This window comes from Gopherus flavomarginatus, chromosome 7 (genome assembly GCF_025201925.1).
Source record: "Gopherus flavomarginatus isolate rGopFla2 chromosome 7, rGopFla2.mat.asm, whole genome shotgun sequence".
NCBI classification, from domain to species: domain Eukaryota; kingdom Metazoa; phylum Chordata; order Testudines; family Testudinidae; genus Gopherus; species Gopherus flavomarginatus.
Window position 1 is genome coordinate 45,852,382 of NC_066623.1, and position 13,294 is coordinate 45,865,675.

Below are 13,294 nucleotides of genomic sequence, written 5' to 3' on the forward strand. Positions count from 1 at the left end.
CAGGAAGCTGAACCCCAATATCCTGAGTAGAGAGGGATAGAGCGTTAGAGCAGCTTCCCTCCTTTAGCTCTCTGTGGAGAGCAGCTAATGGGAGCCCCTCCTCACAGGGAGAATTGCTGATCTCATTTGCCCCACTGTCCATCTGGAATCACTCCTTGTCTTTCCATACAGTGACTCTGGATTAACAATGGTCTCAATCACACCAGATTTCAGAAAGAATGAGTCCAGATGCTGTGGAAATGACCATCGTGTGGCAGTGCTGACTCCCTTCCCACCTCCCTCACCCCCGCAGATCTAGGACAAGGACTGGGGGCACAAATTTTCCAAACGGAACCGAAAGTTCCTGCAGTTTTCAAAAGAGGAGAAAAGCAAAATCTGTGATTTCACACTAACAGTGTTTGCTACGTGGACAGAAATTTATCACTGTGACAAGGCACGTGACTGGGGAATGCCGGGCAGTGCTTGGAGCCAGGACTCTGCCACAAGTCGACCAGAGAGAAGGATCATGGTTAGCAGCAGCCCCCAGACACCCCCTAGTACCCAGAGCCCAGACCCCCCAGCCAGGGGCCCCAGACACCCCCCAGCCAGGGGCCCATCAGATATTCCCTGGGACGCAGTCCCCAGAGTCCCTGGCCAGGGACCCCAGATACCCCTCAAAGCCCCACCGGCCAGAGAACCCCCATCAGACCATAAATGCCAGGTTGGGAATCCCAAAGGTTTCCCCCCACCAAGAGCCCCCAGCAGCCAGGGAGCCCCTCAAGGGACCCCCCCCCCCACTGGGAACTCAGTCCCTCACTGCCTGCCTAGGAACTTCCCCACCCTCCAGAACGATCTACCCTGACATTTGCCTGGGACACCCTCCTCTGCCTAGTGTGACCCCCTGATACTTTACAGTGGGACCCCTCACTCTGCTTCCCTGGCATGCCCTGACCTAGTGCCAGGGACCCTCTCCTCCAGCTCTGTGCACTGGGCATGACAACAAAACCAGGAACCAGCAGGGGAAGCAGAGACAGAGCCCCTGGTACAGAACCAGGCTCCCTCTAACCCTCTGTCCCGCCCCCCCAAGAGACACCCACCCCCACTGTTCTGCAGCCACCAGGCCCCCAGCGATACCCACCTCCAGGACCCATAGCCTCAGGGATGGGCATATCAGAAGCAGCACCCCCAAAACCCCAAACCTCCACAACCCACCAACCTGACTAGGGTACCCCCTGCCCAGCCACCCAGAGGCTTCCCCCTATCACAGTGCCCCTTCAGCTGCAATCTCCCCACACAGACACCTTCCCTGCCCCTGCAAGTGTTACCTCACAGAGTGTGAGATTTGATAGAAAGTTAACACCACCTCCTGCTGGCCAGTCACACAGGCAGAGGGAGCCTGGGGGGTGCTTCTTTAACAGGAGAATGGAAGGCCTGGAGGGCAAGAAAGGTCCACAGGCTGTCACTAGCAAATAATGGCCACCATGGATCCACCCCAGAGGCGGCTGCATCTTAGCACATTGGGAAACAACCCATCATATTCAATAAGAAATAAAACAACTAGAGAGAAGTGGGGCAAATGTTTGGGGTATTTTATATCAATCTTTGAGACACGCAGAGAGAACCCTGTCACAAACGACATTTGATAACATGAGAGAAAACCACCAAGACCGGAGGGGATTTGATGTTGCTACTAAATAACTAGTGGAAAAGGGGGACTGTTGGACTGGATTTTATATGACTGTCCAATACATAAACAGAATGTGATGGTCCCGCCCGGCCCCGGGGCAACCATTCACGTGAGCAGCTCAGAGCCCTTTGAGGAGCTGATTTAAGCGGGGGGGGGAAGCTGGAAGGCTCCCTGGACAATGGAAGGGGGCCGCAGGGGGATTGGGAAATGGGGTCTGGGCAGTCTCCATGGGGGATGTGCTCCTCCTTTCCCTGCCCTGGCAGAGAACGGGAACCTCATCCCATCCCACTACAGTGGGAGCCATGTTCTGGGGAATGACCCAGGGCAAGAATTTCCCACCCAAACAAGGACAAATCGCTGCAGATAAAATGGGTGGGAAAATCCACCCCACATCGGAGAGATATTAAATTGACATTTGAGAAGTATGGAGAGAAAAGGGAAAATCAGAGGCAATTAGAGAGCTGATCATTGCGGGGGAGGGGAGGAGAATCTCCTTGGATTTTATAGCCACGTGTGATAATGAGAGAGAAAAGGGGAAATCTTGAGAGAATGTGTGTGTGCGAGGAAGTGGCAAAAACAGGGACATGATCCAGTTAGCTCACCTCCCCCCCCCCAACCCGGGAATGTCCTGGCTGCACAGAGACAGTTCTACCCCCCCACCCTAGTTACCTCCCCCTCCCTGCAACTCCGGCTTCTCCCCCCCGAAACCTCCGCCCCCACACCAAAGGGGGCAGCTCTGCCAGCGCATCCCTCTAAGCTCAACTCCTGCTCCCTCCCCCTAGCCCGGATTGTGCCCTTTAGCACCCCCCCAACCTTGCCTCCAGCAGCCTGACCGCCCTCCCCCACCCATCAATTTCCTGCTCAGCACCCGCTCCCGTTACTCCCCCGCCCCGCTCCAGCCCCGCCCCCAGCGCCCGGCGGAACGTTACAGCTGGTCCGGGCAGGCAGAAGGGCAGCGGCTTCAGCGGCTGTTACTGGGATGCGCAGTGCCCGGGAGTAGCACATTGTTATGGGGAGTGATTTAATACACCACCCCCCCCCCGCCGGGTCCCGGGCTCCCCCTCGGCCCCCCCGCCGGGCCCCAGGCTCCGCCCCCTCGCCGGGCCTCGGGCTCTGCCCCAGGCTCCGCCCCGCCGGGTCCCGGGCTCCCCCTCGGCCCCCCCGCCGGGCCCCAGGCTCCGCCCCCCTCGCCGGGCCTCGGGCTCTGCCCCAGGCTCCGCCCCCCCCGGGCCGGGCCCCGGGGTCTGCCCCCCCCCAAACACACGGCCGGGCCCCGGCACCCCCATCCCCAGCGGGGCGGGCTGACCCTGCTGCAGCTCCACGGGGTCCGAGGAGGCTCCAAGGCTTCTCCCAGGCTCCCTGGGGCAGAGTCACTTTCCCGCCCCATCAGCGCCCCCCCCCCCGGGGTCTCTCACTCCCGGGGACTCCAGGTCACAATGTCCCCACCGCCCTTCCCCCCGCCTGCAGCTCCGGCTTCTCCCCTCCCCTCCCACCCCCGCCAGCCACACGAAGGGGAACCCCCGGACCCCCAGTCTCTGTCGCCACCTGGATCCCAGCGGGGCCGGGGGCAGATCCTGGCTGTAGCTGAGGAACAGCGGCTCCGCTCTGGCTCGGGCAGCTACAGCGCTGCTGGCAGCACGTGGAGAACCAGGGAGCAGCTGCTCAGCCAGGGCTCCGCGTCACAGTGTGCCAGAGCCCCGCCCCCAGGAGCTGCCCTGCTCCCGGGCTGTGCCATAGCCCCGCCCCAGGAGCTGCCCCGCCCCGGGGCTGTGCCAGAGCCCCACCCCCAGGAGCTGCCCTGCCCATGGGCTGTGCCAGAGCCCCGCTCCCAGGAGCTGCCCCGCCCCCGATTTGAGCCAGAGCCCCGCCCCCAGGAGCTGCTCCACCCCCGCTCTGTGCTGGAGCCCCGCCCCCAGGAGCTGCCCCGCCTCCAGGCTGGGCCAGAGCCCCTCTCCCAGGAGCAGCCCCACCCTGGGTTGTGCCAGAGCCCTGCCCCCAGGAGCTGCCCCGCCCCCGAGCTGAGCCAGAGCCCCACCCCCAGGAGCTGCCCCCACCTGGGATGTGTCAGAGCCCCGCCTCCTGGAATTTATCCACGTTGGGTCTCTGAGCTTTGTTCTCCTGCCGCTTTCTTCCCAGCACCCCTGCTCCCAGCTGCTCCCTTCCTGTGTCTGCAAACGCCCCCAGCCCCCCGGGGCTGGCTGCAGTGCTCACTGAGACTGACTCCAGTGGCTGAAGATGCCTCTATCTCTGCTTCACCTGGAGGGGGAGAGACGAAGAGAGAAGATGGTCCCAGGGTGTGAAACCAGAATCAGGGGGCAAGGAAAGAAGGACTGTTTGGAAAGGTGGGTTTTTTTGCGAGGCGAGTTGCTCCAGATGGAGTCAGAAGAAGTTGAGCAGCAGAGGCTCAGGGAAATTGAGGGGAACCCCCTGGGTGTCTCAGTGTTGGCCAGGGTTTGTACAGCACCTTGCATAATATGGGATCTGATCTCAGTCATGGTCTGTGTAGCACCTGGGAGCCCTGATGTCTGTTTCCTGATCACAGGCGCTGGGAATGGAGAGAGGGAAACCTCAGCACCTGAAGGTTAATGCAGCCCTGTGTGCAACCCCTGCTAGGGTGATCTGACAGCAAATGTGAAAAATTGGGATGGGGGTGGGGGTAATAGGCAACTATATAAGAAAAAGACCCAAAAATCGGGACATCCAGTCATGCTAGTCCCTGCTGTTCTCATAAGGGGTCGGCTTAGAGAGGGTTTGGCTACACTTGCAGCTGTCCAGCGCTGGGAGTTAAAGCTGTCTTCCTACAGCTGTTTAGGGAAAGCGCTGCAGTGTGGACACACTGACAGCTACCAGCACACTGTCATGGCCACATTTGCAGCGCTGTTGGGAGTGGTGCATTATGGGCAGCTATCCCAGCGTTCAAGTGGCTGCAATGTGCTTTTCAAAAGAGGAGGGTGGGGTGGAGTGTGACACGGAGCGTAGGGGAGACAGAGCGAGTGGATTTTTGGAGCTGACACTGTGTCAGCTCCCTGCCTGGCAAGTTCAAGCCCCCTCCCCCACCCCTCTCTCATTCACTAAATGCAAATAGCCGCCTTTGTTTTTTTCCTCACAGACCAGATAAGCCACTGATCCAAAACAGACACACACCCCCCGTGCCCACCCGGCTGCTTCTCTCCTCAAGCAAACACCAGCTGTGGGTGTTCCAAAGGGATCCCCCTGCCTCTGCTCATTCACTGCAAACAGTAACTGTGTTTGGTTTTTAGATAAGCAGCTCCGGGAGCCTTGAGCTCACAACAAAACAAACAGAGGCATCACACCAAAACAAAGAGCGTTATCTCTACTTAAAAGCATTACGGGAAGGTTCCGGAGGTCAGTGACAGCGTAGTAAGATTAATCACTGTTTACACTGGCACCCCAGCGCTGCAGCACCAGCTCTGTTCTCTTTATTCCTCTCGTCGAAGTGGAGCACATGCAGCACTGTAGCCAGGGAGATACAGCGCTGTATGTGCCTTGCCAGTGTGGACGGGGAGTAAGTTACAGCACTGTAAAGCCACCACCTGCACTGTAACTCACCAGTGTAGCCGAGGCCTGAGCTGTAGTAATAATAGCAGCCAAGAATCCTGTGGCACCTTATAGACTAACAGACGTATTGGAGCGTGAGCTGTCGTGGGTGAATACCCACTTCGTCAGATGCAACAATAGTCCCATATGGGCTAGTGGTCAGGATTCCTGGTTTTCACCCAGGTGGCCTGGGTTCAACTTCTGGTGTGGGAAGAGTCTATTGGGTGTCTGGGAAGTGGGCGGGCTTTGCTAAGGATCCCCCCCAGCCTATGGGGAGGGACCACAGTACCCACTGAGTTCGGGGGACAACTAATAAAAGAACAGGGACAGGAGTGAGGTCAAGGGGTCATAAGAAGGGAACCTGAGGGGGATACCAAGCAGAGAACCCTGGACAGCGCCCACTGCTTCTCGAAGGCATCAAGGGAGCTATTGGACGCCGGCCAGAGGAACTCCGCCCGGATGCCTGTGAACGGACCATGGATCGGAAACAAGCCCCACAGTCACCGGGGTCTCCATCGGCCAACCTCCTCTCCCTGGTCATGTAGATGGCCTTTTTAGGCCAGGGCGAGGAGGAGGTTGACCAGGAGGTCCCAGGACTTCGTGGGGCCACGGATAGGGAGTGCGTTAGAGAAGGAGGTGAGGGGAAAAGTGCAGCCAGAAATGTAAGAGGATGTTAATGAGGAGCCGGTGTTAGGGGCTGCAACCTGGCGCACTCTAAGTAAACGTGCGCCAGGGTCTCCCTCACGCCGCAGAAGGGGCAGGTGTCCGGGACAGGAGTAAACCGCGCCAAGAACACACCAGTGCTCATGGCCCCATGAAGGAGCCGCCAACTGATATCCCCAGTGGGCCTTGGGACCAGGGTGGAGTAGAGGCTGACCCACCAGGGCTCCTCACCCTCCAGAGGTGGCAGGAGGTTCCGCCACTTCGTACCGGGGCGGGACACGAGCGTGAGGAAGTGAAGGGTGTGGAGCACGAACGTGTAGAGCTGTTTCCTTGGCGTGGTTTGGAAACAGACTGGCTGCAAGTCGTGCAGCCGGCTTGCAGAGAAGGGGCGGGGGGACCGGTCGGGCCTATGGGGCAGGGGCCCGATGAAAAGGTCCGGAGGGCTTGGGGTCGGGGGTGGTCGGGGCATGCCTTCCTGCAGGACCCGGTAGAGGTAGGCCCGAGCAGCGGGCGGCAAAGCGGCCTCCACCTCCTGGAGTACGCGCCGGGGAGTACAAGGTCTGGAGAGCCCCATGCGTTGAGCGAGAGTCAGGGGATCCAGCCAGCCTCCCCGGTCATAGTCCAGGAGATCTCTGACCTTGGTAGCTTCAGCCAGGACCAACCTCTGGCGCACCGCGGGGGACTCCGCCACCTGCACACGAAGCTGGGAATTGTGTAGCAGGGGCTCCGCGAGGAGGTCGGCCTCCTCGGTGGCCACCACGGACCTGGTCGCAGAGAACAGCTTCCAGGTCCGGAGGAGGTCCTGGTAGAAGACCGGCAGCCCGGAGAGATCTCGTGGAAGACCCCTCGGTTCGAGATAAAGGAGCTGCCGGTCGTATCGGAGCCCTCAGAAGCGGCGCAGGAAGGTGTGCACCAGGGCTCTCCATGCTGGACTACCCGCACCATAAAGGAGCCTCTGCAGTGCCTGGAGGCGGAAGACGTGGACCTGAGTGCGCAGACACTTCAGGCCCTGCCCTCCCTCCTCCAGGGGCAGGTGGAGTACCCCTGCAGGGACCCACTGCAGTCCTGGCCAAAAAACTCCAGAACCACCTTCCGGAGGTCGGCCAGGAAGCCCGGGGCCGGGACCAGGGTGTTGAGCCGGTACCAGAGCATGGACAGGACCAGTTGGTTGAGCACCAGTGCCCTCCCTCGAAGGCAAAGGCACCGGAGGAGTCCTGTCCATTTCCGGAGCCGCTCCACCACCCTGCCCTGCAAACCTTGCCAGTTCTCCGGCAGAGACGGATGCATGGCGGAAAGGTAAACGCTGAGATAGAGCAGCGTACCCGCGCTCCACCAGATGGCCTGAAGCGCGGGGTGGGAGGGAGCCTGCCTGCCACCCGTCCCCGATCACCAGGCCAGAGTTCTTGACCCAGTTGACCCGGGCGGAGGAGGCCGCCTAGTACATCGCCTGGCAAGCCTCCACATGCGCCAAGTCGCCCGAGTCCTGGACCACGAGGAGCACATCATCGGCGTACGCCGACAGGACCAGCCACAGCTCCGGCTCCCGAAGCACCAACCCCGTCAACCTCCTGCGGAGGAGACAGAGGAAGGGCTCGATGGTCAGAGCGTACAGCTGGCCCGAGAGGGGGCACCCCGCCGCACTCCCCGCCCGAAGCTGACCGGCTCGGTCAGGGTCCAGTGAGCCTGACCAGACACTCTGCGGAAGCATACAGCACCTGGAGAAAACCCACAAACTGGGACCCGAAGCCCAACGCTTGCAGAGTGCCCAGGAGATACCCGTGGTCCACCCCTGTCGAATGCCTTCTCCTGATCCAGGGACAGGTGGGCGAACGACAGACCATCCCTGCACTCAAGCTCCAAGAGATCCCGGCCCAGATAGAGGTTATCGAAGATGCTAAGGCCCAGGACGGTTGTAGGTCTGGTCTGGGTGGATCACGTCCTCCAGCACGGACCCCAGCCGCAGTGAGATGGCCTTTGGCGATGATTTTGTAGTCCGTGCTGAGGAGCGAGACGGGAATCCAATTCCGTAAATTGCGGAGGTCCCCCTTATTCAGCAATAAGGCGAGCACAGCTAGCCTGCACGAGAGAGGAGGACCCCCGCCCTGCAAGGACTCGGCCCAGACGCTGGCCAGATCTGGGCCAAGGACATCCCAGAACACGCGGTTAGAACTCCACGGTCAGCCCATCCATGCCCGGAGACTTGTTGATGGGCATGCGACGGAGGTCATCCGAGAACTCGGCTGGTGTGGGAAGAGTGCAGAGCTTTTGCCCAGAGTGGAGGCAGGAAATGAAAGGAACAGGAAGGGATCCTGCCAGCAGTGGAGTTAGACAGTGTAGGGAGGGGACCCCAGAAGTGGGGGTGGGGCAGTGGTTTGGGGGGAGATGAGGGAAGGATCCCAGCAGTGCGGGAAGTTGACAACCTGGAGAGCACAGGCCTGGAATGGGGACCTGGAAGAGTGAATGTGTCCCTCTAAACCCATCAACTGCAGACTAGGCAGGCTTGGAAGAATTGTGTATTTGTTGGTAAATGTCAATTTCTGTGTAAACACACAACCCAATGGCAAAATATTTCCATCAATAATCATCAAAATTGACAGATGGGCAAAGTAGAAACATGCTGCTTGAGAACTTATCATGTTGTAGGAGCACCAGTGATCTGTATGCTCTGTATAACCCGTATGCTCAAAAGGTCTGTTAAACTCCCCCCCTCCCCCAGCTTGTGTCCTTTCCCTCTTTGAATGCCTGTGAAGTGGCTTTCCCACTCTCCTTTGTACCTCCAGTGAATGCCCTTCACCTGGCCCATCTGGCCAGTAGTTTCGCTGTGTTACATTCTATTGTACCTCAGGGAGACTGATCTTCATCGCACCATCCATCGCTGCGCTGTGGGACACTTACCTTAAAGGATCCTGACATCTCCACTGCCAGGCCTGTCCTGGGAGCGTGAATATGAGTGTGACATCCTCCCCCATCCCTTCTTTTGAGATTAGCTATCAAGCTAATAAATGTGCTGCTTTCTGCCAAACTCTGGGGGGGGAGGGGCATTATTAGTCCTCTCTAAGTTTACTAACTGACCCAATTTTGGGTAACACAAGCAACATTGTTTGATCTGTTATTGTACCAAAGGGGGAGATGGTTGTCTATAAAGGAGGGTGAAGACTAAATGCCTCTGAGGAGGATGGGATTTGAACCCCTGCAGGCAGAGCATAATGGGGTAGTAGTCTATCACCTTAACCACTCGGTCACCTCATCTGAGCTGTCAAAAAAAAGACAGGAGGAGAAATCTAAGGCCGGCAGAGATAGGGACACTAAGGAGTTTTTAAATACTAAGCGTAAGCAGGGTCTGAATGAGCTCCCCTCTCTCACCTAGTGAGGAGCTGGGGAAAGACTTCAGGAACAGACCGTGTTCGCATAGACACACATACTCTGCTTAGGTATGCAGCATGATGGGGCCGCTTCCCCAAAATGACCAGTTTGGGATAGTGGTGGGTTACAAATCACTTTAGGATTGAGTGGAATGAAATGTTATTCTCCTTCCTGTATGAGTGAAGGGCAGCAGAACATACCTAGTCCGTCCTGATGGAGGGGTAGGTGAGTGAGGAATAGCTTTTATTGCACTGCAGAGAATGATTGAGGACGTCACCCTAAACCAGTGGTCCCCAAACATTTCACATTGTGCCCTCTTAGCCATGGCTGTGGCCCCTCGGAAGCCACGGTCAAGAACCGGGGCTGGGAGGAGTGGGGCTGTTGCTTGCTGGGAAGAGGGATGCGGACAAGGGTAAAGGGGTCAACGCTGGGCTGGGAGCCAGAGTCTCAGGCTGAGGGTGGGGTTGGGGAAGAGCTGTGGCAGAGTGGTGCTGAGTGGTGCTCCCTCCCTGCCCTCCATGTGCGCTGGCTCAGGTCCTGAGGTGCCCCCATGAATGTTCCTCTGTGTCCCCCTAGGAGTCGCACCCCACATTATGGGGACCACTGAACTCTACTCGCTAAGCCGGGGCTAGTGATGCCAAGCCCACGGGAAAGGGAGAACAAGTGTGGGGGCCCCCAGCACCAGAGCCATGCCCCTACCTTCTGTCTGTGGCTCTACTCCCTTCCACTCCTTCCACCCATGGTCCCATCCACTGTCACTTCTGTTCCACCCCTTCCCCCACCAGCCCCACCCTATCACTCCTTACCCCTGCCCCGCTGTGGCCCTGAGACCAGAGAAGCTCTGTGCCCCTGCTGCAGCCCCCGGGCTGTAGCAGAGAATGGGAGCTCCTCCAGCCCTGGGGCTGACATAGGGGAGACTTTTCCAGGGGGACCTAACTTGGCCAGGGCCCCTGGTCAGGGGCCCCACTGTTCCCTTGGCAATGCAAGGTTTGGGGAGGCTGAGCCCCTTGTCATAAACAGATAGATAACGGTTAATGTTCTTTTACTATAAAGGGGTAACACCAGTAACCTACAACACCTGACCAGAAGACCAATCAGGAAACAAGACATTTTCAAATCTGGGTGGAGGAAAGTTTGTGTGTGAGTTCTTTGTTCTTTGTCTTGTGTCTGTGGCGTCTCGGCTATGAGAGTGATTTTTCTATCTCCTGCCTTTCTAATCTTCTGTTTCCAAGTTGTAAATACATATGTGTAGTTGCTGGAATGTTTAAATTGTATTCTTTTTGGATAAGGCTGTTTATTCATTTTTTTCTTTTAAGCAAATAACCCTGTATTTGTCACCTTAATACAGAGAGACCATTTTATATCCTATTCTTTCCTTTTATATAAAGCTTTCTTTTTAAGAACTGTGGATTTTTTCTTTAGTGGGGACTCCAGGATTGAGTCTGCAGCTCACCAGGGAATTGGTTGGAGGAAGAAGTCAGGGGGAAAATCTCGTTGTGTTAGATTTACTAGCCTGACTTTGCATACCCTCTGGGTAAGGGGGAAGAGAGATTAGCTATCTCGGTACTTCTATTTCCAGGATTGGAAACAGGGAGGGGGCAGTCCTCTGTTTAGATTCGCGGAGCTTGCTTCTGTATATCTCTCCAGGAACCCAGGGAGGGAACACCTGGAGGGGAGGAGGGGAAGGGAAATGGTTTATTCCCCTTTGTTGTGACACTCAAGGCATCTGAGTCTGGGGTCCCCCGGGAAAGGTTTTGGGGAGATCACAGTGAGCCAGGCACTGTATAAATCCTGGCTGGTGGCAGCTTTTACCAGGTCCAAGCTGGTAACTAAGCTTGGAGGTTTGTCATGCTAACACCCATATTTTTGAAAGATAAGGTCCAATCTGGGAAAAATATTATGACACCCCTCCCCCCTGAGCCTCCATTACGAGCCGCCCAGGCTACCACTGCTCAGCGTGTGGCCAGTCTCTGTGTTTTCTGCTGCTCGTTCTGGGGAGCCTGGCCGGACTTAGGGGTGGGGACACCCGATAGCCGCCCAGGGCTCCAGGGGTCAAAGGGCACCGTGTGGCAGTGCAAAGGTGCTCACTGCTCTCCCCTGCCCCAATGCTCCTCCATGAGTCCATAGAGGTTGGAGGGGAGTGAGGAGCAACCCTATGTGCTCCATGCGTCCTGGTCACTTTTCCCACCTGGGCTGTGCTGTGAGGGGAGCATCAGAAGCTGCTGCTCTCTGCCCTCCCGCTATGCAGCCCGGCTGAGGAAAGTGACCTGGATGCAGGGAGCTCGGATGATCTCACTTCTTGCCCCCACATCCCACAGCCCCAAGGGGTGCCCAGATGAGCAGCGTTCCAGGGAGGTGTGGGGGGAAGCAATGCCAGCTGCTCCATGCACACTGGTCAGTCTCCCCATGTGGGTGCAGGAGGGGGTGCATGGGTTTCTGTGATGCCTATTCTATCAATATCGTCACTCAATACCAGGCACTCAAATTCACCTGTCTTAGTACTTAGACATCTAGCGTTTGTATTTAAGCACTTCTAAAATGTGTCCCATTTTAGCTATCTGCTATTACATGATGTAATTGAGGGAGACTCTTTCATTTCACTGTTTCTCATCAGAACCTACCTGTACATTATCATCTTCCATCCTCTCCACCTTACTAGGCTATAGAGACTCCTGTGAATAATTCCTCTCCTACCGGATGTCTCTGTCTGAACCCTGTGCTCCTCAGCGCCTGTCGGCTTTTCCCCAGCTCTGAGGCTGTGTCTACACTGCGCACCTTACCACGGTGCAGCTGTGCCACTCTAACCATGCATTGTAAGGTGCGCTGTGTGGCCGTCTTTATCGCTAGGAGAGAGCTTTCCCGGCAACAAAGCCAAACTACCTCCAATGAGGGGCAGGTGCTTCGTCACCGGGAGCACAGCTCCACCTATGAAGTGCTGTTCACACTGCCACTTTTCATGGCTCAAATTTGGCATTCGGGGAGTGTTTTTTCTCACTGCAGAGAGACAAAATTTTTAGCAACAAAAGCCGAAATTAAAAAAACTCCTCTGCAACCTATTTAATTTTACCTTTATACAACCTTTATACTGCCTCCAGTATTGGTGTCGTCATTTGAAAAAGATGTTGTGAAATTGGAGCTAGGGCAGCAAAGAGTCACCAAATGTTCTGAGGGCTGGAGAAAAATGCCTTCCAGTGAGCTATTGAAAGAGCTCAACCTGTTTAGCTTATCAAAAGAAGATTGACAGGTGATTTCATTGAAATGTTGAAGGGCCTTAATGGAGAGAAAAGATTGGGTATTTACGGGCTCTTGAATGGAGCAGAGAAAGGCATAACAAGACCCAATGGCTGGAAAGTGAAAAGAGACAAATTCATATTACAACTGAGGCACAATAGTCAACAGCGAGGATGATTCACCACAGGAGCAAGCTACCAAGGAAAGTGGTGGATTCACCATCTCCTGATGTCATTTAATGAAGACTAGATGCCTTTCTGGAATGTGTTTGCCCCCAAAGTAGCTGTTATGTCATACAGGAGGCCTGTGATATGCAGGTTAGATGCTCTAATGGTGTCTTCTGACCATGAAGTCGACTAATTTCTGAAAAACTGAGTGTAGCATTGGGAGCAGCGTCTGATGTTTTCCTGTCTAGCCGGCTTGCTGCCTAGAACGAACGCTCCTTGAGTGGGGTGATCCACAGGGAGTAGCTCAAACCTCCAAAGTGCCTGGCCAGGGGCAGGACATTAGCCCAGCAAGGGAGGGGTGTGGCAGTGACATCACAAAGGCCTTTTGCAGGACCTCAGACTATTGGTCAAAGGTGGTGGGGAGGTGGTGACCTCACAGAGAGATGCTGACATCAGCCAGGCAGGACAGGGGCGAGGGGCCAGGGAAACCTCAGAGACCTCTGTGGCTTTGCTTCAGCACGTTTCCTTCTCCAGGTCTCTCTTTGAGGACTGAGAGATTATTTGGGGTCATGGACGTGAGCGCCAGGAGGAACCTCTTTCGAGTTTCCTCCTTCCCTTGTAGTGATTTTACTAGAAAACAGCCGTC